General features: G+C 41.9%; 1 protein-coding gene across 3 annotated transcripts in view; it reads right to left on the reverse strand.

The window, feature by feature from the left end:
* LOC133611565 (leucine-rich repeat and fibronectin type-III domain-containing protein 2) overlaps positions 1–21,254 on the reverse strand; it is a 376,941-nt gene that overhangs the window by 72,778 nt on the left and 282,909 nt on the right. Inside the window, exon 1 of one of the 3 annotated variants that reach the window (XM_061968461.1) lies at positions 3,707–3,878. The exons of the other annotated variants lie outside the window; for them this stretch is intronic. The gene's annotated coding sequence lies outside the window, so the exon portion shown is untranslated. Of the gene's footprint in view, positions 1–3,706; positions 3,879–21,254 lie in introns of those variants that run through there. 3 annotated transcript variants of the gene reach the window in all.

Genomic DNA, 21,254 nt, shown 5'->3' on the forward strand with positions numbered 1-21,254 from the left:
GGTTCACAGTGTGGCGCATATTAGTAACAGTGTTAAAGTTGTTTTATACGGCCACCCTCAGTGTGAACTGTATGGTCACACTTACGTGTGTGGGGCAGAGCCCGCATATAACATGTGACTGGGCCGGCACGCAGATAGTGCTAAAGGCACTGCCATCACGGCACACCCTCAATATTTTTGCCCCGGGAGATTTTCGGGAGAGGCACTGAAATTCGTAAGTCTCCCGGAAAAATCGTGAGGGTCAGCAAGTATGCAGCTGAGCCGCATCAGAGTGATCAAAGAGCCGCATACGGCTCCGGAGCCGCGGGTTGCCGACCCCTGGTATACACTGATGTAAAACATTTACATGTTCTACAAACAGAAATTGACAAATGTTCATATTTTGCACCAAACATGTCACGACCAGATAAGTTGTATGCTTCTGTCACAATGCGATGTATTCCTTCTGACATTTAAAATAGTGCCATACATATATGCAAAAGGTTATTAGCAACGCCCCAAAATGCTTTTATGTCTTTCCCCACTCTGTTTGAAGACAAAAACTAGGTTCTAAGCGACAAGCTTCTTTCTGCCTCCTGTGCAGAGGTGTAATCTCATTTTCCACAAGGCTGGTGCTATTGCCCATGAAAAAAGTCTTTATCAAATTCACACACAGTGATTATGTTGCGCATGGCCTTCGCCGCCGTATCTGTGTCACTTGTGCAGCCAGTGGCCGGCTCAGAGAGCATTAACAGATAGGACAGACGCACACTTGTCTGCATGCGGGGAATAGTGCCGATAACACTCAACATGCTTACCGGGAAGCTGGGCCATGAGAGAATTCAGCTTTTTGACTCATACAAACAGCCAATTCTATTTTCAAGCACTATTTGTTGAATATTTGTTTGGCTGCTGAGCTGCAGTGTCATTGTGAACTGTGTAAGTTAGAGCTTTCACCTAAAAGAGGTGGTCTTTCTTCCGAACACCTTGAAGGTGCTTCGACTTTAAACCATCTGGCGAATAAAACAATCGAGCAATGAACCGCGCATTAGTGGCATACTTCAAGGTAGAGTGTCAAACAGCAATGACTTGAACTACTGCACACATGCTCGGTTTAGTATGTATGCATATATTATGTTGCATAACACCAGTATATCTTCCTTCACTGTGAGAAGGAGGATTATCTGCTCAAGATGTGTACTTACAACGCACTTGTATGGAAGTATTATTGGAGCAAAATTATTTGCAAATGTGTATCTCTATCTGTGCACGTGTAATCCAATTCACGTGCGTGTGTACTAATTTGTGTGTCTGTATATCAATCTGAGTGTGCGTATTCAGATCCATGTATGTGTGTTTTAGATCCGCGTACGCCTGTTTTAAGTTGTCTGTCTGTCCCTAATCAGAAACAACCCTTGGTGGGCTGTCTACTTACACCTGACTTTTGCGACACTTCTGCCATATAAGAATTGAGCGAATGCATCCAGATTCGTGAGCGCATTTTACAACTTGCAACTCGCATTCAGAAGTGCATGCGTATGGTCCCAACTGGGATAACAAAGAAAAACGAATACTTTTTCAAAAAGCTTTTTTTCAGTCTGAACTTAAACTCTACCCATCTTGTCCTTGAAGGTGATTTTAATTGCTGCCTCGACCCATCCTTAGAATGCTCTTCTACTAAAAATCCCCACCCTTCAAAATCAGCCCGAGTCATCCAGACCTTTATAGAGCAGTATGGCATTTTGAACACCTGGCGCTTACTTAACCTTAATGCCAAGCAGTTTTTCTTTTTCTCTCCTGTACACGGTACTTTCCCTCAAATAGACTTATTTCTCATTGACAATAGACTGATACCTTCCGTCTGCTCTTGCTCTTATGGTCCAATAGTTATATTTGATCATGCAAGGGTTGTTGTCGACATCTCCCTCCCAGGCAGGCCAATGTCACGCTCTCCCTGGCGCTTCAGTCCCCTTTTACTCTGTGAGTCAGATTTTATTACGTCTATTAATAACAGTATCGACTTGTTCACCTCAACCAACGTGAGTGAAGATGTGTCCGCATCAACAATTTGGGAGGCATGCAAGGCTTATCTTCGTGGGCAGGTCATTTCCTATTCTGCCTACAAAATAAAGTTTGCTCATGAAAAGAGAGGGCATCTATCAAAATGTATCACAGAGTTGCAGGACAGACGTGCAATATCACCTGATGCTGGTCTACTTAAAGAATTACTCACTAAAAAAGCACAATTTGATATCATGGCATCTGAGGAGGCAGCAGCAACATTAGGAACACGCTCAAATTTTTACGAATCAGGTGACAAACCTATCAAATTGCTTTCACACCAAATTCGGCATCTCTCTTCATCCATGCATATCTCACAGAAAGACACTGGTACTATGATATCGGTTGACCCAGTAACTATAAATAATCAATTTAAGACTTATTACGAAGCCCTAACTATTGACCCTAAAATGTCTGTTGGGCTGAATAGACCTCTGACTCTTGAATAACTAAAGTCTGCCTTGAGGTCAATGCAGAGTAGAAAACGTCCAGACCCCGACGGATTTCCTGCTGAATTGTATAAGACATTTTTGTCCCCACTTTTATTAAACATGTACAATGAATCCCTCTAGACGGGTATCCTTCCTCCCACACTGCGCCAGGCCACCAAATCACTTTGACTAAAAAAGGTTAAAGATTCTCTGCTATGCTGTAAGTATTGCCCTATCTCTTTACTTTGTGGCGATGTAAAACTCTTAGCTGAGATTCTTGCAGGTCACCTGAAAACCGTTGTGTCCTCTATTATTTCTACAGACCAAACTGGGTTTATCAGGGAAAGACAGTCCTTTCACAATGCCAGGCGCCTTCTAAATATTTTATACTCCACTTTGACATCTTGCATCCCAGAAGTTATCATCTCAATTGATGCCGAGAAGGATGGAATGATCTATTTTTTACATTAGGAAAATTTGGCTTTGGTCTTAAATTTATATCACGGGTCAAGCTTCTGTATACATTACAACTTGCGAGATTTTATTTTATTTTTATTTACAACTAGTGGGTTGTTGCCACAACAACCCACTAGTCTTCCTGGGGTCCACAAACTCAATACATATACAAGTAAAAGCATACAATTATAACTACACAATACAGAAAAAAAATAAAAGCATCAATAAGAAAACAAGCAAACAATTTACAGCCACAGAATAATAATTACCATATAAATATAATTTCGTAATATACAAAACCAAACAAAAATCATCAACAAGCAAACTAATTTAAAGACTCTGATAAGATATTGTCATGTCTGTGATCATGTTTTGTTTAGTTATGTTTTTCTTGGTTTTTGGACACTTTTTAGTTCTTGTCTTCACTCCCTTTGTCACCATAGCAACCATTAGTTTCACCTGGTTCACATCGTCAAGTCACGCACCTGTCTCACGTTTTCACATTTTGAGTCACGCACCTGTTTTCACTAATCATGTCATCACTATTTAAGCCTGTAGTTGCCAGGCAGTCAGCCTGTCGACATCACCCTCTACACACCCTTGTGATCCATGCTGCTCTTGTTCATGCTCTTTTCTCATTCCAAGTAAGTTTTCTTTATCCATGCCATAGTTTGCAAGTTTTGTTTTCATAGCCAAGTTTTTTTTTTACCTCCGCTGTGAGCGCCTTTGGTTTACACCTTTTTGAACTTTTTAAGTTAAAACATTAAACATGTCCTTACCTTCACGTCGTGTCCGGTCAAGTCGCTTTGCACCATGGGAAAACAAACCACGCCAAAGTCCATAGTCTTGACAAATATTACTTTCCTTTCAAAAACCTGTTTACTTTCAATGCCGGTGAGAATTTGAGGCAGGTTATTCCAGAGCGATACAGATCTATAGTCGAGAGTCCGAACAAACAATGGCTGTTCAGTGTTCAGTATATTTCCCTCTTTCTCGTGGAACTTGCAGGGCTGCCCACTGTCTCCCCTATTATTCACTATCGCCACTGAACCTTTGGCAGTGGCCATTAGGTCCAGCCACATGCCTGGTATTTTGAGGGGAGGACAGGTGCATAAGCTGTCACTGTATGCGGATTACTTTATAATGTTCATGTCTCACCCAGGTAGATCTATTTATTCCTCCACTGATGACACAACTGGACAAGTTTGAGAAGTTATCAAGTTATAAGCTAACTATCCAAAATAGTGAAGTTATGCCTGTCAATGTTGCAACTACAACATATATCCTTTCGGACTTTTCCTTCAAAGTCTCTATGGATAAGTTGGTATACTTTGGCATCTGTGTTACCAGAAAGTGCTCAGATTTAATAGGTCACAACATTTTACCACTATTAAGCAGGATGAATGACGGTTGTTTGCGTTGGTCTTTTCTTCCCTTGTCTCTCGCTGGAAGAATTAATTGCATTTAAATGAATCTCCCTACATTTTTGTACCTTTTCCAATACTTACCTTTAATTATCCCAAATCACGATTTCCGTGATCTTGACTGTTCGATCTTAAAGGTTATTTGGAACAAAAAGACTCCTAGAATTCGGAAAAACACTTTGCAGTCTCCCAGGGACTTCGCTGGGTTGTCTCTGCCAAACTTTGTATTTGACTATTGGGCTGATAACATCCGCAGCATGCTACATTGGTGCTATATTAGCAACCAACTACCACCTTGGCTGCAGATTGAGGAGGCCTCCTGCAACTCTTTTACCTTAAAGTCTCTTATGTGCCTCTCTCAGACGTTGTCACCGTTAACTTATCCTAATAATGCAATTGTTAAAAATTATCAAAAAATTTGGGCTCAATTTAAAAGACATGTTAGATTTCACTCTGTGCCTCTCTCGTCTCCATTTAACTTAAACCCTTTATTTACGCCCTCTGTTAGTGATATGGTCTTTGTAGCCTGGGAGACTGCCGGGATTCGATCCAATAGTGGTTGTGGGGAGGCGTGGCCGGCAGACCGGCAATGAGGCAGGGCACGCCGGGGCCGACTCCAAAATGGCGGCGAGGAGGCGTGGCCGGCGGGCAGTGGAGAAGGAAGGAGCTGAAAAGCGACCCGACCTGAGACTGAGTTTGATTGAAAAATAAACAAAGTCACAAACCTGCTCAACGTAATGTCTATTCTTAATGGTCCATGGAACCCGGACAACAGCGAGAAACTGTCACAGTGATCTTTAAATTAATGAAACATTTGCGTCCTTTGACCAATTCACCCACAAATTTGGCTTTCACAGAAACCAGTTGCACTGATAATTGCAAATTAGGGACTACGAACGCACTTCCCTGGTTTTCCCAATATTCCACCTGCAACACTGGCAGACTCTCTACTTGAACTCAATTCATATTCCAAGGGCAATATCTCTAAACTATATACAGACATCAGTTCATGCCTCATGGTGACTGGTGATTTGTGTTCAACATGGTCTTCGGCGCTAAACATAGAAGTAGAGAAAAATACCTAGGAACAGGTTTTGAAATAAGTCCACTCCTCCTCAATCTGTGCAAGGGTCAGGGTCATACAATGCAAAGTAGTACACAGAGTCCACTGGTCCAAAAGCAAACTGGCTCACATTTTCCCTGGACTGGATCCAATTTGCGATAGGTGTCATTAAGGGATAGCCGATCTTACCCATATGTTTTGGACCTGTCCTGCCCTGTCCCAGTTTTAGAAATCTGTATTTCTTTCACTCTCAGCTGTCACCTCATTCCATATTAGTCCCTCACAAATAGTGGCGTTATTCGGAGTGGTACCTCCAAACATTTAATTGCTGATCTATTTTGTCGATCTAGTGGCTTTTCTTAGTTTGCTTGCAAGGAGGGCCATCCTAATGCGCTGGAAGAATACCAGCCTCTCCTCTCACTCAATAAGAGATGCTCTGTTCTTCATGAGGTTGGAAAAGACAAGGCACTCTCTTCGGGGCTCTGATGCAAAGTTTACCAAAATATGGCACTCATTTCAGGAACATGTTGATTCCTTGAGCCTGGGTGCTGTGCCGCTGCTGTTTAGGCACACCCCATGGATCAACTTAAAATGCTCCGTTTACTTGCTAACATTATACGTTCCAAGTCATGGTAGTGGCGCACACTCATTTAATTCTATTAAAACTCCACCTTGCCTTTTGTTATTCTCTGTTACGTCTGTCATATTTATTATGATACACTGAAAACTTCAAAAAGATAGTCCACACTAATGTAAAACCTGTTTTTTTTGTCAAGTTAGGTTACTCAACAAAGCTTGATTTGAATAAAGCTATACAGGTAAAAGCCAGTAAATTAGAATATTTTGAAAAACTTGATTTATTTCAGTAATTGCATTCAAAAGGTGTAACTTGTACATTATATTTATTCATTGCACACAGACTGATGCATTCAAATGTTTATTTCATTTAATTTTGATGATTTGAAGTGGCAACAAATGAAAATCCAAAATTCCGTGTGTCACAAAATTAGAATATTACTTAAGGCTAATACAAAAAAGGGATTTTTAGAAATGTTGGCCAACTGAAAAGTATGAAAATGAAAAATATGAGCATGTACAATACTCAATACTTGGTTGGAGCTCCTTTTGCCTCAATTACTGCGTTAATGCGGCGTGGCATGGAGTCGATGAGTTTCTGGCACTGCTCAGGTGTTATGAGAGCCCAGGTTGCTCTGATAGTGGCCTTCAACTCTTCTGCGTTTTTGGGTCTGGCATTCTGCATCTTCCTTTTCACAATACCCCACAGATTTTCTATGGGGCTAAGGTCAGGGGAGTTGGCGGGCCAATTTAGAACAGAAATACCATGGTCCGTAAACCAGGCACGGGTAGATTTTGCGCTGTGTGCAGGCGCCAAGTCCTGTTGGAACTTGAAATCTCCATCTCCATAGAGCAGGTCAGCAGCAGGAAGCATGAAGTGCTCTAAAACTTGCTGGTAGACGGCTGCGTTGACCCTGGATCTCAGGAAACAGAGTGGACCGACACCAGCAGATGACATGGCACCCCAAACCATCACCCAACCATGCAAATTTTGCATTTCCTTTGGAAATCGAGGTCCCAGAGTCTGGAGGAAGACAGGAGAGGCACAGGATCCACGTTGCCTGAAGTCTAGTGTAAAGTTTCCACCATCAGTGATGGTTTGGGGTGCCATGTCATCTGCTGGTGTCGGTCCACTCTGATCTAAATCAAGTTTTTCAAAATATTCTAATTTACTGGCTTTTACCTGTATATGGGACAAGCGGTAACAAATGGATGGATGGATGTATGTCCTAAATCTAAATCTCATATTCAAAACACCTTTTAAAATGGTGTCAGCAAAAATGTAATCATTTTGACTGCAGTATGCTAGTATGAGTGTACCACAGCAGGCATGCATATAGACTTAGACAAACTTTACTTTAGCCTACTGTACACACAGTTGGTACAGTTTCAGCCATTGTTTTTAAATAAAATAGTCCAGTTTTAGCTTAATATATTGCTTAAATGATATTCGAGTGGTATTCATAATCACAAAAAGTACAATTTGCCAGTTACTAAAACAAGTTACTACATTGAAATGTGCAGTCTAAACAAACAAATGTTACATACCTACAATTCCTAATCTTCCTTTGCAACCTCTTTTAAAACATGTTTTTTTTTTTACCATCTTTGGTCTCTAAAATGATTAATAATGAATGACATTAAAGAGGAACTGCACTTTTTATTTTTTTATTGTGTCCTATCAATCACAATCATTATGAAAGACATGACGACAGATGTTATTTTTTTTGCATTCTAAATATTAAATAAATGCGATCAAAAGTCCGCTTACAATGGAGCCGCGCAATTCCTCCTATAAAGCCCCCCAAAAAACATCCAAACACCTCCAATTAGGTTTTTTTATGCATGGAATAACGGGCACAATAACATTTAATATTTACGTACATAACGTATTTTGATCATTAATTTTAAAAACACATCACAATGTTTGCTTTTGTTTTTATTCATCACTGATTATTACCCACTGCAGACTTCATGAGAGCCAACAAACATATTACAACATCACTTACTGTGCAATGTCTGCTGTTATTAGTTTGTAGACTGCTAGGATGTTGATATAATCCCATTTAGATGAAGAATGACTCATAATCCTCTCGTAGAAACGAGGTAGGTGGCAAGAGGAAACAAGCGTCTTTTTGTGCCGTCTTCGCCAGTTTTGTGTCCTAAATGGTGTACCAACTTGTCGGAATACCTACTCAAACGTCTCATGTCCAGGTGCGACACATGATTTATGATCTAGAATATACATCTCAGGGAGCAGGCAAGCAAGAAAGCAGCAGATCACTTGATGATGTAAACATAGGGACACACGGAAGTGATCACGGCGCCTCTATAAATAATTTGTCTGCGTTAGCGCTTCTAATAACAATATCACTAATACTTGGTTAATATTCAAAGGATGATATGTAAATTGAGTATTGTTGGTGCTTTTTGAATGGCTATCTATCAGATTTTATGGGCGAACTAGTGGAGCTCCCATTGGCTTGCAGTAAGCATACTTTTATTTACATTTATTTAATATTTAGAATGCATTAAAAAAAAAATCTATTCGTTGTGATGTCTTTCATAATGATTGTGAATGATATTTGACAAAAGTAAATAAAGCTTTTCTAAGACAGTCGGTCTAGTTTATAATAAGTTTATTACACAAATACAACTTTTCTGTGATCTATATTTATAGATTTATAAATATCGATGTAGCGCACTGAAAAATAATCATGAGGAGGTAATGGAAAACTAGTATTTCAATTAAATAGTTACACTGTACCATACAGTCTGCTTTTGTAGTAGTTCCATGCTGTTGGTACTATCAAAAATATGAACAACTATTTATTTACAAGTTATACGGTGTACAGTGATACAGTATTACTGCTTAAGTCTTGACAAATGCCTGCCACAAGATGGCGGACAGCTTGACATATGATCCGTCCAATCTGTGAGGTGTCTAGTGTATATATCCATGGTCAAAATGGTAAACAAATGCAGGGCAGCTCACTGATCAGCCTTTGGCTAGCAAGAGTCATGACTCGTGATAGTGCTAAGGGCAAGCCAGAGCTTGGAGACTCTCTTGTGTCAATAAAGCCTTTCGGTAAAATACACAAACGGAGAAAGACAGGAGGGAAAAGACGTAAGCAGTGTGCTGCCATTGTTAAGTCATACGAGGAAAACATGTTATTGCTGCACTTTAGCCAGTCAGTGACTTTAATCTACTAAAAATGTATCTTTACAAATATTATCTTGACAAAGGTACATATTCTAGGCAACCTATTAACAGGGAAAGTGTCAGTCATCGCAGAACAGATGAGAAGGTATAAGATCTTAGTCCTTGATCTGTGTGAAACCAGATGGATGCAGACAGGGAAAAACCAGACTGGCAAGCGGTGAGTCCGTATTATAATCTGGACATCCAGATGACACCACACACACACAAGGAGTAGCATTTATGCTCTCCAAAAAAGCAGAGAGATCCCTCATCAGTTGGGAGACAATCAACTCCAGAATCATCACTGCAAGGTTCCAAATCACACAGAAAATAATCAAGCTTCAAGTCATACAGTGCTATGCAACCACCAATAATGCCCTGGAGGAATCGAAGGACAACTTATACAACAAACAGCAACAGATACTACAGACCAGACGAACAACAGGGGATACCACCTGGCAATGGGAAAGCAAGGTATTGGCACCATGAACAAGTATGGAGAGATCTTTGCAGACGCCTGTGCAGACAAAAACCTGGCCGTAGAAGGCACCCTCTTTTCCTAAAAACAGCCACTTGCATATTACCTGACCTCAGTACTGAAAATCAGATTGACCACATATGCATAAAAAGGAAGTTGAGACACTCTTTTCTTGATGTTCGAGTAAAGGGGGGAGCAGATGCCGGGTCAGACCATCACCTACTGTCAGCTCAACTCCAACTGAAGCTGAAGCGCTGCAACAACTCGTGTGGCAAGAGAATTAAATTCAACATCCAGCTCTTCTAGGACATAGGGACCACTGAACTGTACCAAATCACTATACAGAACAGGTTCCAAACCCTGCAAGAAGAGGACCTAACACCAGTTGAGGAGAGTTGGAAATACATAAAAAACATATGGAAGAAGACCTGTACAGAAGTGCTCGGGAGAAAGAAAATCCACCTGCTGTAGATGTCAACAGACACACTGAAAATAATAGAAGACAGAAGGGTAAAAAGGACGCAAACGACAGCAAAACACAAGCACAAAAGTCCATAGAGAGTATGAAGCTTCAAACAATGAGGTGAAAAAAGCATTAAACGCGACAAGATAAATTATATTATAGACTTGGCACAGCAAGCGGAGGTTCCAACTTCAAAGAACAACTTGAAGTTTCTGTAACAGACCACAAAGAATCTAGCAAGCAAGTTTAGGCGGACAAACACACACATCCGCAACAAGCAAGGGTAACTCCTGACCACCAAAGAAGAACAGCAGAAGAGATGGACGGAGCACTTCAGGGAATTGTTTAACAGACAGCTCCCTGCCCAGACAGTAAAGATCTCACCAGCTGCCCTAATGTTGGAGGTAAGCTGCAACCAGCCAACAAGATCTGAAGTAAAGAAGGCAATAAAGGGATTGTGCCGTGACGAGGCGGAAAGGCTAGACGAGATCCCTGCGGAGGCCTTACAGGCTGCTGTAGAAACCTCAAAAAATGCATATCGCAAGACGGTTTTTCATAATATTTTTCAAAAAATGCCAGGAGACACCAAAACATCAACAAGTCATCTAGCAGCTATAAAATTAGAAAATTACATTACTGAATAGACAATATCCATCCATCCATTTTTTACCGTTTGTCCATCTTGGGGTCGCCGGAGTGCTAGAGCCTATCCCAGCTGCATTCGGGCGGAAGGCGGTGTACACCCCGGACAAGTCGCCACCTCATTACAGGGCCAACACAGATAGACAGACAACATTCACACTCACATTCACACACTAGGGCCAATTTAGTGTTGCCAATCAACCTATCCCCAGGTGCATGTCTTTGGAGCCGGAGTACCTGAAGGGAACTCACGCAGTCACGGGGGAGAACATGCAAACTCCACCAAGAAAGACCCAAGCCCGAACCCAGGACCTTCTTATTGTGAGGCACCTGCACTCACCCCTGGTCCACCGTGCTGCCCCTGAATGGAGAAAGTATCTAATATTTTTATTTTTGACTTTCCATATATGTTGACAAGTATACATAAGGCGGAGCTCCAGCACGATCGCCTCCTTTTCTCACAACATTTCTGCTCAACTGCCAGCATGCACATTTTCGACATGCTATATAGACGCCAAACAGCTGTCGCAATAGTAAATGAAACCACATTTCTAGGTATAATGATTGATGATAAATTGAACTGGAAATCTCACGTAAAAAATATACAACATAAAGTAGCAAGAAACACGTCAATAATGAATAAAGCAAAACATGTTCTAGACCAAAAATCACTGTCATGACTTGGTCCGGGGTGTTTGCTTTTCCAGGATGCAACGGAAAGTTGGCACGGGCGAGACGGGAATGGAGGTACATGATTTATTTATATTTATCAAAAAAGGAATAAATGAAAGCGCGCACAGTGGCGGAGAATAAACTATGAAACAACAAAAAGACTATAAACATGGAACCAAAACTTACTGTGACAAGGGACATGAAGCAGGATCATAGAGGAATGGACAGAGCATAAATGTGGTGCGGTATGGGGTGCGAGGTCGTCAGAAAAACAAACTGAAAAACACTGAACTTAAATACTACAGACATGATTAACGAAAACAGGTGCGTGACTCAAGACGTGAAACAGGTGCGTGACGTGACAGGTGAAAACTAATGGTTGCTATGGTGACCAGACAAGGGAGTGAAAAGACAGAAACTAAACAAAACATGACTTAAAACAAAACATGATAATACAGACATGACAGAACCCCTCCCTTAAGGACAGATACCAGATGTCCAAGAAAAAAAAACTTAACAAAAGTCATGGGAGGGCGGGAGGGGGACATGGCGGTGGGTCGCCAGACCACGTGTCCCCGTATCCACCCGGGCAGAGTTAGGTGGCGGCGGCGAGTGGAACGCCGCTGCAGCAGGCGAGGCGGGCGCCCAGGGAATGGCCATATTCGTGGCCGACTGGGAGGTGGGCGCACTTGGCGTGGCGGGCGACCAGGTAGCGGCCATATCCGTGGCCGACGAGGAGGCAGGCGCGTCGTCATCGTGGCAGGCGTGGCTTGGCGTGGTGAGTCAGGCGGCGAAGCTCGGCGTGGCGCGTCAGGCGGCGAAGCTCGGCGTGGCGCGTCAGGCGGCGAAGCTCGGCGTGGGTCTTGGTATAAGTCTTGGTCTTGGCATGGCAGGTCTTGGTCTTGGCATGGCGGGTCTTGGTCTTGGCATGGCGGGTCTTGGTCTTGGCATGGCGGGTCTTGGTCTTGGCATGGCGGGTCTTGGTCTAGGTCTTGGCATGGCGGGTCTTGGTCTAGGTCTTGGCATGGCGGGTCTAGGTCTTGGCATGGCGGGTCTTGGTCTTGGCATGGCGGGTCTTGGTCTTGGCATGGCGGGTCTTGGTCTTGGCATGGCGGGTCTTGGTCTTGGCATGGCGGGTCTTGGTCTTGGTCTTGGCATGGCGGGTCTTGGTCTTGGTCTTGGCATGGCGGGTCTTGGTCTTGGCATGGCGGGTCTTGGTCTTGGTCTTGGCATGGCGGGTCTTGGTCTTGGCATGGCGGGTCTTGGTCTTGGTCTTGGCATGGCGGGTCTTGGTCTTGGTCTTGGCATGGCGGGTCTTGGTCTTGGCATGGCGGGTCTTGGCGTCGTGAAGCTGCGACTGGCGGCACTTGGCGTCGTGGAGCTGCGACTGACGGCACTTGGCGTCGTGGAGCTGCGACTGGCGGCACTTGGCGTCGTGGAGCTGCGACTGGCGGCACTTGGCGTCGTGGAGCTGCGACTGGCGGCACTTGGCGTCGTGGAGCTGCGACTGGCGGCACTTGGCGTCGTGGAGCTGCGACTGGCGGCACTTGGCGTGGAGGGTCTTGGCGTGGAGGGTCTTGGTCTTGGACTTGTTGAGCTGGTACCGGAGCTTGGCGTCGTGGAGTTGGTACCGGAGCTTGGCGTCGTGGAGCTGGTACCGGAGCTTGGCGTCGTGGAGCTGGTACCGGAGCTTGGCGTCGTGGAGCTGGTACCGGAGCTTGGCGTCGTGGAGCTGGTACCGGAGCTTGACGTCGTGGAGCTGGTACCGGAGCTTGACGTCGTGGAGCTGGTACCGGAGCTTGGCGTCGTGGAGCTGGTACCGGAGCTTGGCGTCGTGGAGCTGGTACCGGAGCTTGGCGTAGTGGAGCTGGTACCGGAGCTTGGCGTCGTGGAGCTGGTACCGGAGCTTGGCGTCGTGGAGCTGGTAGTGCAGGGGGAGGTGGTCTTGCTGGGGGTTGCGGCTTGGCATGGTAAAAGACTGGTAAGGGCGGTCGTGCTGGAGGCTGTGGCTTGACAGGTCGGAAGACTGGTGGTGGCGGCCGTGAGGGAGGCTGTGGCTTGACAAGGTGATGCTGATCCACCCCACCTGAACAATTCCCAGCCCTAGCCCCCCCCTCAAGGGGCGGATACCAGACGCGCTCCCTGCGGTCTGGAACTCTCTGTAGGGGTGGGCGGAGGAGGGCAGAAACTTCCCCATTAAATTGTCCAAATTGTCTTTCTTGTGCCTGGGATTGAGTGGGTGAAAAAAAATTGTTTTGTGTCTTGGGTGTGGCTTGAGTCCTGGGGAGCGGGGAATCAAAAGAAAAAGAATTCAGAAAAAAAAAATCCTGGTCTTTGACGTCATCCGGGCGAAGACGGGCTGGCTGCTGCTTGCTTCCGCCCGGAGGGGGAGGGGCATGTGGGAGCGGCGTGTCCTGCAGGCTCGCGGAAGTTCTACCTGACGTCCTTCGTCGGGAGCGGCGCTTCCGCGACTGAGGTGACGCTGTGTCGTCCTGGGACCAAATGAAGTCTCTATACTCCATGGAGGAGTAGCGCCGCGTTTCCTCCTCCATCGCGCACAGGACCGCCCAAGAAGCCTCGTCGAACATGTCCAACTCAGGTGCGGAAAAGCGGGTCTGCTGACGACCTACTGTCATGACTTGGTCCGGGGTGTTTGCTTTTCCAGGATGCAACGGAAAGTTGGCACGGGCGAGACGGGAATGGAGGTACATGATTTATTTATATTTATCAAAAAAGGAATAAATGAAAGCGCGCACAGTGGCGGAGAATAAACTATGAAAAAACAAAAAGACTATAAACATGGAACCAAAACTTACTGTGACAAGGGACATGAAGCAGGATCATAGAGGAATGGACAGAGCATAAATGTGGTGCGGTATGGGGTGCGAGGTCGTCAGAAAAACAAACTGAAAAACACTGAACTTAAATACTACAGACATGATTAACGAAAACAGGTGCGTGACTCAAGACGTGAAACAGGTGCGTGACGTGACAGGTGAAAACTAATGGTTGCTATGGTGACCAGACAAGGGAGTGAAAAGACAGAAACTAAACAAAACATGACTTAAAACAAAACATGATAATACAGACATGACAATCACTTCATATTCTCTACTGCTCACAAGTGTTACCATATCTGAGTTACTGTGTAGAAATATGGGGAAATAATTACAAAAGTACACTTCATTCACTAATGGTGTTACAAAAAAGATCAGTTAGAATATTACATAATGTAGGATATAGAGAACATACAAATCCTTTATTTATTGAATCAAAGATACTGAAATTCCACGACATAGTCAATTTGCAAACAGCTAAAATTATACACAAAGCAAACTATAACCTGCTATCCAAGAATATATAACAATTCTTCTAAAAAAAAGAGGAGAACTATAATCTTAGAGAAAAACGTAATTTAAAACATTTGTACGCACGTACAACACTTAAGACCTTCAGCATATCAGTATGTGGAATTAAATTATGGAATGGATTAAGCAAAGTAATCAAACAATGTACTAATATGATCCACTTCAAGAAACTCTTCAAACTTAAAGTGTTTACAAAGTACAAAGAACAAGAACCATGATAAACATTCAGAATTTATTCATCCATCCATTCTTTCATTCTCAAAATAATCTTACTTATAAATGATAAATAAATAAATAAATGGGTTGTACTTGTATAGCGCTTTTCTACCTTCAAGGTACTCAAAGCGCTTTGACACTACTTCCACATTTACCCATTCACACACACATTCACACGCTGATGGAGGGAGCTGCCATGCAAGGCGCTAACCAGCACCCATCAGGAGCAAGGGTGAAGTGTCTTGCTCAGGACACAACGGACATGACGAGGTTGGTACTAGGTGGGGATTGAACCAGGGACCCTCGGGTCGCGCACGGCCACTCTCCCACTGCGCCACGCCGTCCCTTATCTCATCATATGAAATATAACTTACTTCACCAATTATTATTTATTTATTTATTTTTATTGTGATTACTTATGGAGTATATTGTGAATAAATTGAGAACAGGAAGTGAACAAAAGTTTTAGCAACTGTTGTGTAAAAGAAAAGGGGTAGGATTAAATAAGCTCTGCTTCTTCCTACTCCTTTTCGAAACAAGTTGAAAAGAGAAACTGGAAATTGTGATGTATCATGTTGTATGCTTGCATGTTCGAAATAAACTCAAACTCAAACTCAAACTCATTAGAGTTTTAGTCTTGCTAAATCACACTGCGTGTGCTAAATAATTAAACTAGTATTTTCTCCTGCCAGTATTGTGGGTGTTCTGATGATTAGCATATAGTCTGCATATTCATGAACACAGACACGTTAAATGAATTGCACTCCTTATTTTGCTCACTTAAAAGACATAATCCTCTTAGCACGCGCATAGTAGATCACCTTTGGGTGCGCTATCAACTTTCCACATGTTTTAATACACTCAAATCGGAAGATTTAGATTAGGCTCTTTCAAAAACCTACTCAGTGGCCTAGTGGTTAGAGTGTCCGCCCTGAGATCGGTAGGTTGTGAGTTCAAACCCCGGCCGAGTCATACCAAAGACTATAAAAATGGGACCCATTACCTCCCTGCTTGGCACTCAGCATCAAGGGTTGGAATTGGGGGTTAAATCACCAAAATGATTCCCGGGCGCGGCCACCGCTGCTGCCCACTGCTCCCCTCACCTCCCAGGGGGTGATCAAGGGTGATGGGTCAAATGCAGAGAATAATCTCGCCACACCTAGTGTGTGTGTGACAATCATTGGTACTTTAACTTTAACTTTAACTTTAAAATCAGGCTCTTCATTCATGTCTGACCTTGGTAAATTACCATGTTAGAGTTAAACAATTTGCATTGTTTTGTAGAATTCCAAGGCAACTAGCAGTTAATTGGCCAATCAATTACTTGCATGCACGCAGATAGCCTAGCAGGTAAGATGAATACATCTGCTGTAAATCATCACACACAGGGAAATTACTCAATCAAGTAATTGCCCTCAGTTTCCACACTCCATATTTATTTTTTCATTAGCGCACCACGTCTATTCCAGCAAAACCAAAATATAACGCTGAACTCAAATAAACAATGCGGCGCTTTTAAACGTTGTTCTCTAAAGTACCGTACCCCCTGTAAATGGTAAATGGTAAATGGGTTGTACTTGTATAGCGCTTTTCTATCTTTTTTTTTTAAAGAACTCAAAGCGCTTTGACACTATTTCCACATTCACCCATTCACACACACCCACATTCACACACTGTAGATGTGTTTCTCAGCCAAGTACCCTCCAACCAGAGTTAAACATTTCTGTTTGAAAAAAAGACGTAAAACGCAGTATCTGATATATAATTACCTTACAAAACAGTGCTTATTTGCAGTAGTCTTGTTTGAAACATTTGGGAGTAAAAACACAAACAAGAGAATATGCAAATTAACATATTTTTGACCAATTTATTGTTATGTTTTTGGGATAAAAAATGCATACATAAAAACATTATAAACATTATTGTTTATATTTCACATTTTGTCTCTCTGTTACCAGTGTCAGTTGAGGGCAAAACAATCAGATTTGGTGTTCAGTGTAAACGGGGGCCTTTGAGAACACTTTGTTGATCCGAAATGCTTTAAAATGTGTCCAAACGCTCACAGTTGCTAGGCAACCGCTTTGAGCTAGCTCTTTAGCTAGTTAGCCTCTGCCTTGCGGCACCTTCAGTTCGAAGATGTTATCAGCAAAGAGGGCTTTGTTCCGCAACAAGTCTTTAATTGGGTTGATACTGAGAAAGATGCCAAAGCAGACCTTTATTGCAGCAAAAGAGAAGGCAGTACACATGCCGATCAAAGGTCTCCTCACACTGACGCTAGACGTGACCACGTGAAGTTACTGATCGTTTATCACTCCAAAACTCCCAGAGTGTTTAACAATGGCAACATTATTAGCCAACACAAGGTAAAATGATTTTCCTTTTTTTTTATTGTTATTGTAGCAACATGGTGGTTAACGAATCAATGAGACTTTTGTGTGTGTTGACATTTACGCTTTCCGTAATATATATATATATATATATATATATATATATATATATATATATATATATAGTAGGCAGACCCGTCAGCGATCCTGTTCTGTCTCCCTGTAACGTTTGTCTGCTCTTAAATGGGGGTGGTATGGCGTAGTGGGTAGAGCGGCCGTGCCAGAAACCTGAGGGTTGCAGGTTCGCTCCCCGCCTCTTGATATCCAAATCACTGCTGTTGTGTCCTTGGGCAGGACTCTTCACCCTTGCCCCCCGTTGCTACTGGTGAATGAATGATGAATGAATGATAGGTGGTGGTCGGAGGGGACGTAGGCGCAAACTGGCAGCCTCGCTTCCGTCAGTCTACCCCAGGGCAGCTGTGGCTACAAACGTAGCTTACCACCACCAGGTGTGAATGAACGATGGGTTCCCACTTCTCTGTGAGCGCTTTGAGTATCTAATAATAGAAAAGCGCGATATAAAATCTAATCCATTATTATTGTTATTAAATGGGATTGTGCGTAAAATCCTAATTTCCCCTAGGTGATTAAAAAAGTACTTCTAATATTAAATTAAGTTACATGAAGTCAGTGTCAGAAAAAAAGCTTTCGTAGTTAAGACACAAATTAACTTCCACAGTCAACCAGTCTGACATTATTCCTCCACTAGACAAGCAGCCAACACAGTACAAAAATGGAGCGATAATTGCTAATATTGTGTTACCTTAGTTTTCTTTGTTTGTTTATACCTTTGCTTTTAATTTAAGTTAATGTTCCACTGATAATTTTTGACCAGAAACAATGATGTTTTCGGTTTTATAGGATCTTTGCCCACAACTTTCCTGCACATTTTGGCCAATCAGGGTCATTTTGGCCAATCAAATATGTTTATGCCCGTGTCAATATACAAAAAACCCCAAAACAATCCATCAACTCTATCGATCAAACGCCACATTAGTCGTCTTCCAGCATTGCTCAGATGTACTTTCTGTTCCTGTCTACAGTGTTAATCTAGTGCGGGGGTCAGCAACCCGCGGCTCTCGAGCCACATGCGGCTCTTTAGTGCCGCCCTATTGGCTCCCTGGAGCATTTTTAAAAAAAGATTGAAAATGGAAAAAGATGGGGGAAAAATATGATTTTTGTTTTAGTATGTTTTTTGTTTGAGGACAAACATGACACAAACCTTCCCAAGCCCACTGTTTAATATGTGTGTGTGTATGCTTCACTGATGAGAGTATTTGGTGAACATCGTTTTGTCCTACTAATTTCAGCAGTTCTTGAACTCACCATTGTGGGGATTGTGACGCAACAGTTTGTTTACATGTAAAATCTTCCACTCCTTCTTTGTCTCATTTTGTCCACCAAATATTTTATGTTGTGCATGAATGCACAAAGGTAAGCTTTGTTGATGTTATTGACTTGTTGGAGTGCTAATATTTAGTCAGTGCATGACTGCAGGCTAATCAATGCTAACATGCTATTTAGGCTAGCTTTATGTACATATTGCATCATCATGCCTCATTTGTAGGTATATTTGAGCTCATTTAAAATCCTTTACTTTTCCAACGAATATTTGCTTCAGCCTGCGACATAGTCATTTTGATAGTAGGCTATTATAGCTAATATAGACACTAACATCATGTATTGCCTTCATTACAAGACTTTTATATACAGCTTTTCATTTTTTGCGGCTCCAGACAGATTTTTTTTTTGGTATTTTTGGTCCAATATGGCTCTTTCAATGTTTTTGGTTGCTGACCCCTGATCTAGTATATAAACATTTCGCAACACACCAGCATCCTCAGTTCCTAGTTTACATCTATTTATATTTTTTGTAGGCTTTATTTATCTAGTGTAAGGGAATAAAGAGCAGATTTCCATTTGCAATGTTGATCTAGCAAGGAGGCAGCATTTACATGACAGAGGTGATGAAGTGTAATGATAATTTCTTATCTCTAATCAAAAATTTGAATTAGAAAAAAATGCTCTTTCTATGCGGGGCTAAATGTGTTGTCGCATAAATGCATGTTTAAGATGGACAGACACTTGTAGGTGTAAAACATACACGGAGAATGTCTGCAACTTGTGGATGACAGACAGTGGACAATAAGGAAGCCTTGGGTGCTGTTTCTTTCAATAAGCATCACTAATTGTTACTATAATGAGGTATAATTAATAAACAGTAACCGTAATTTGACAATGAGCTCTGAGTATGTGCTGTTACTACCATCTAGTGTCTACTTTTAGGTCTGTGTGGTCATCAATAAAGTATTTGTCTTTTAATTTTTGTAGAATTTTTCCTATGATTCTTTAGTTTAAGATTTCAATACACTTAAAACATGCTCACAAAGTCACAAGATGATTTAATGTTATAAAAAAAAATAAGCCTAAAAAACCAACAACTTTTGTCGTAACTTTCTGGAAAAGTTGCCGCGAATTCAGGCATTATAGGCTCCAAAAATCGCAAAAAACAGAGCCTGTGAAAGTCTAGTTTCCTGTAGCGTCTGTGATGACTTCTTTCGAGAGAATTTATAACCTTTTCCAGCATTGAATATAACAGGACGGAATTGGACAGTGCTATAGATCCAGACACACATTTTTTTTCTCACATGGACAATAATTGTTTATATTATACAGAAGTACAGTACAACACCAACGTTAATTCCAATAACAAACTGTCAATTATTCACATTAACTGCAGAAGCTTGTCTGCCAATTTTAACAATATGAAATCATTTTTGGAACAATTTAAAGAACCTTTCAAAATTATCGCTGTATCAGAGACATGGATGGATCCAAAAAAAGGAATGGACTTTGGACTAGAAGGATATAAACTCAATTATATTAATAGAGTAAATAAGAATGGAGGCGGAGTTGCTGTATATGTGATGAAGGACTTCCATTACAAGGTGGTAAAAAACATGTCACTGGCTATTGACAATGTTTTAGAGTGTATAACCATTGAGGTATGTCATGAAAGAAGTAGAAATGTATTGATCAGTTGTATATATATATAGGGCACCCAACTCAAGTATTGAAGGATTTGAAGACTGGATTAAGGGAACTTTCAATGGAATCAGTCAAAAAGTACTTTTTTTATGTGGAGACTTCAACATTGATCTCTTGAACCCCAACAAGCAAAAGTCCATTAATGATTTCACAGATACAATGTATAGTATGAGTTTGTATCCCCAAATCACAAGGCCAACCAGAATTGCAAGTCACAGTGCTACACTTATTGACAATATCTTCACTAATGTCTTTGAAAATAATACAACAAGTGGACTGTTAACAACCGACATCAGCGACCATCTGCCAGTCTTTACTATTTATGATGGGAACTACAGGAAGAAGAACATTGACAAAAAGACATTTCAAAGACTATGCACAGAGGAAGGAATGATTTCCTTCAGGAAGGATCTGAGGAAACAAATTTGGGACAACGTATATAATGAAGATGATGTAGATGATGCATATGGGAATTTTGTTAACACCTTTCTTACACTCTATGATAAACATTGCCCATGGAAAGAACGTAGTAAGAAGCAAAAGAAAAACAACCAACCATGGATGACAAAAGGACTGAAAAATGCTTGTCACAAAAAAAACACATTGTATCGAATATTTATAACACAGAAATCTATAGAGGCAGAAAATAAGTATAAGAAATATAAAAACAAACTAATTGGTATACTACGAACATGTAAGAAGGAATACTACAGTCAATTATTAAACAAGAACAAAAACAACATGAGAGCAACATGGGGCATCCTAAATAGAATCATTAAAAAAGGTGC

The sequence above is a fragment of the Nerophis lumbriciformis genome, linkage group LG08 (genome assembly GCF_033978685.3).
Source record: "Nerophis lumbriciformis linkage group LG08, RoL_Nlum_v2.1, whole genome shotgun sequence".
Lineage (NCBI taxonomy): Eukaryota > Metazoa > Chordata > Actinopteri > Syngnathiformes > Syngnathidae > Nerophis > Nerophis lumbriciformis.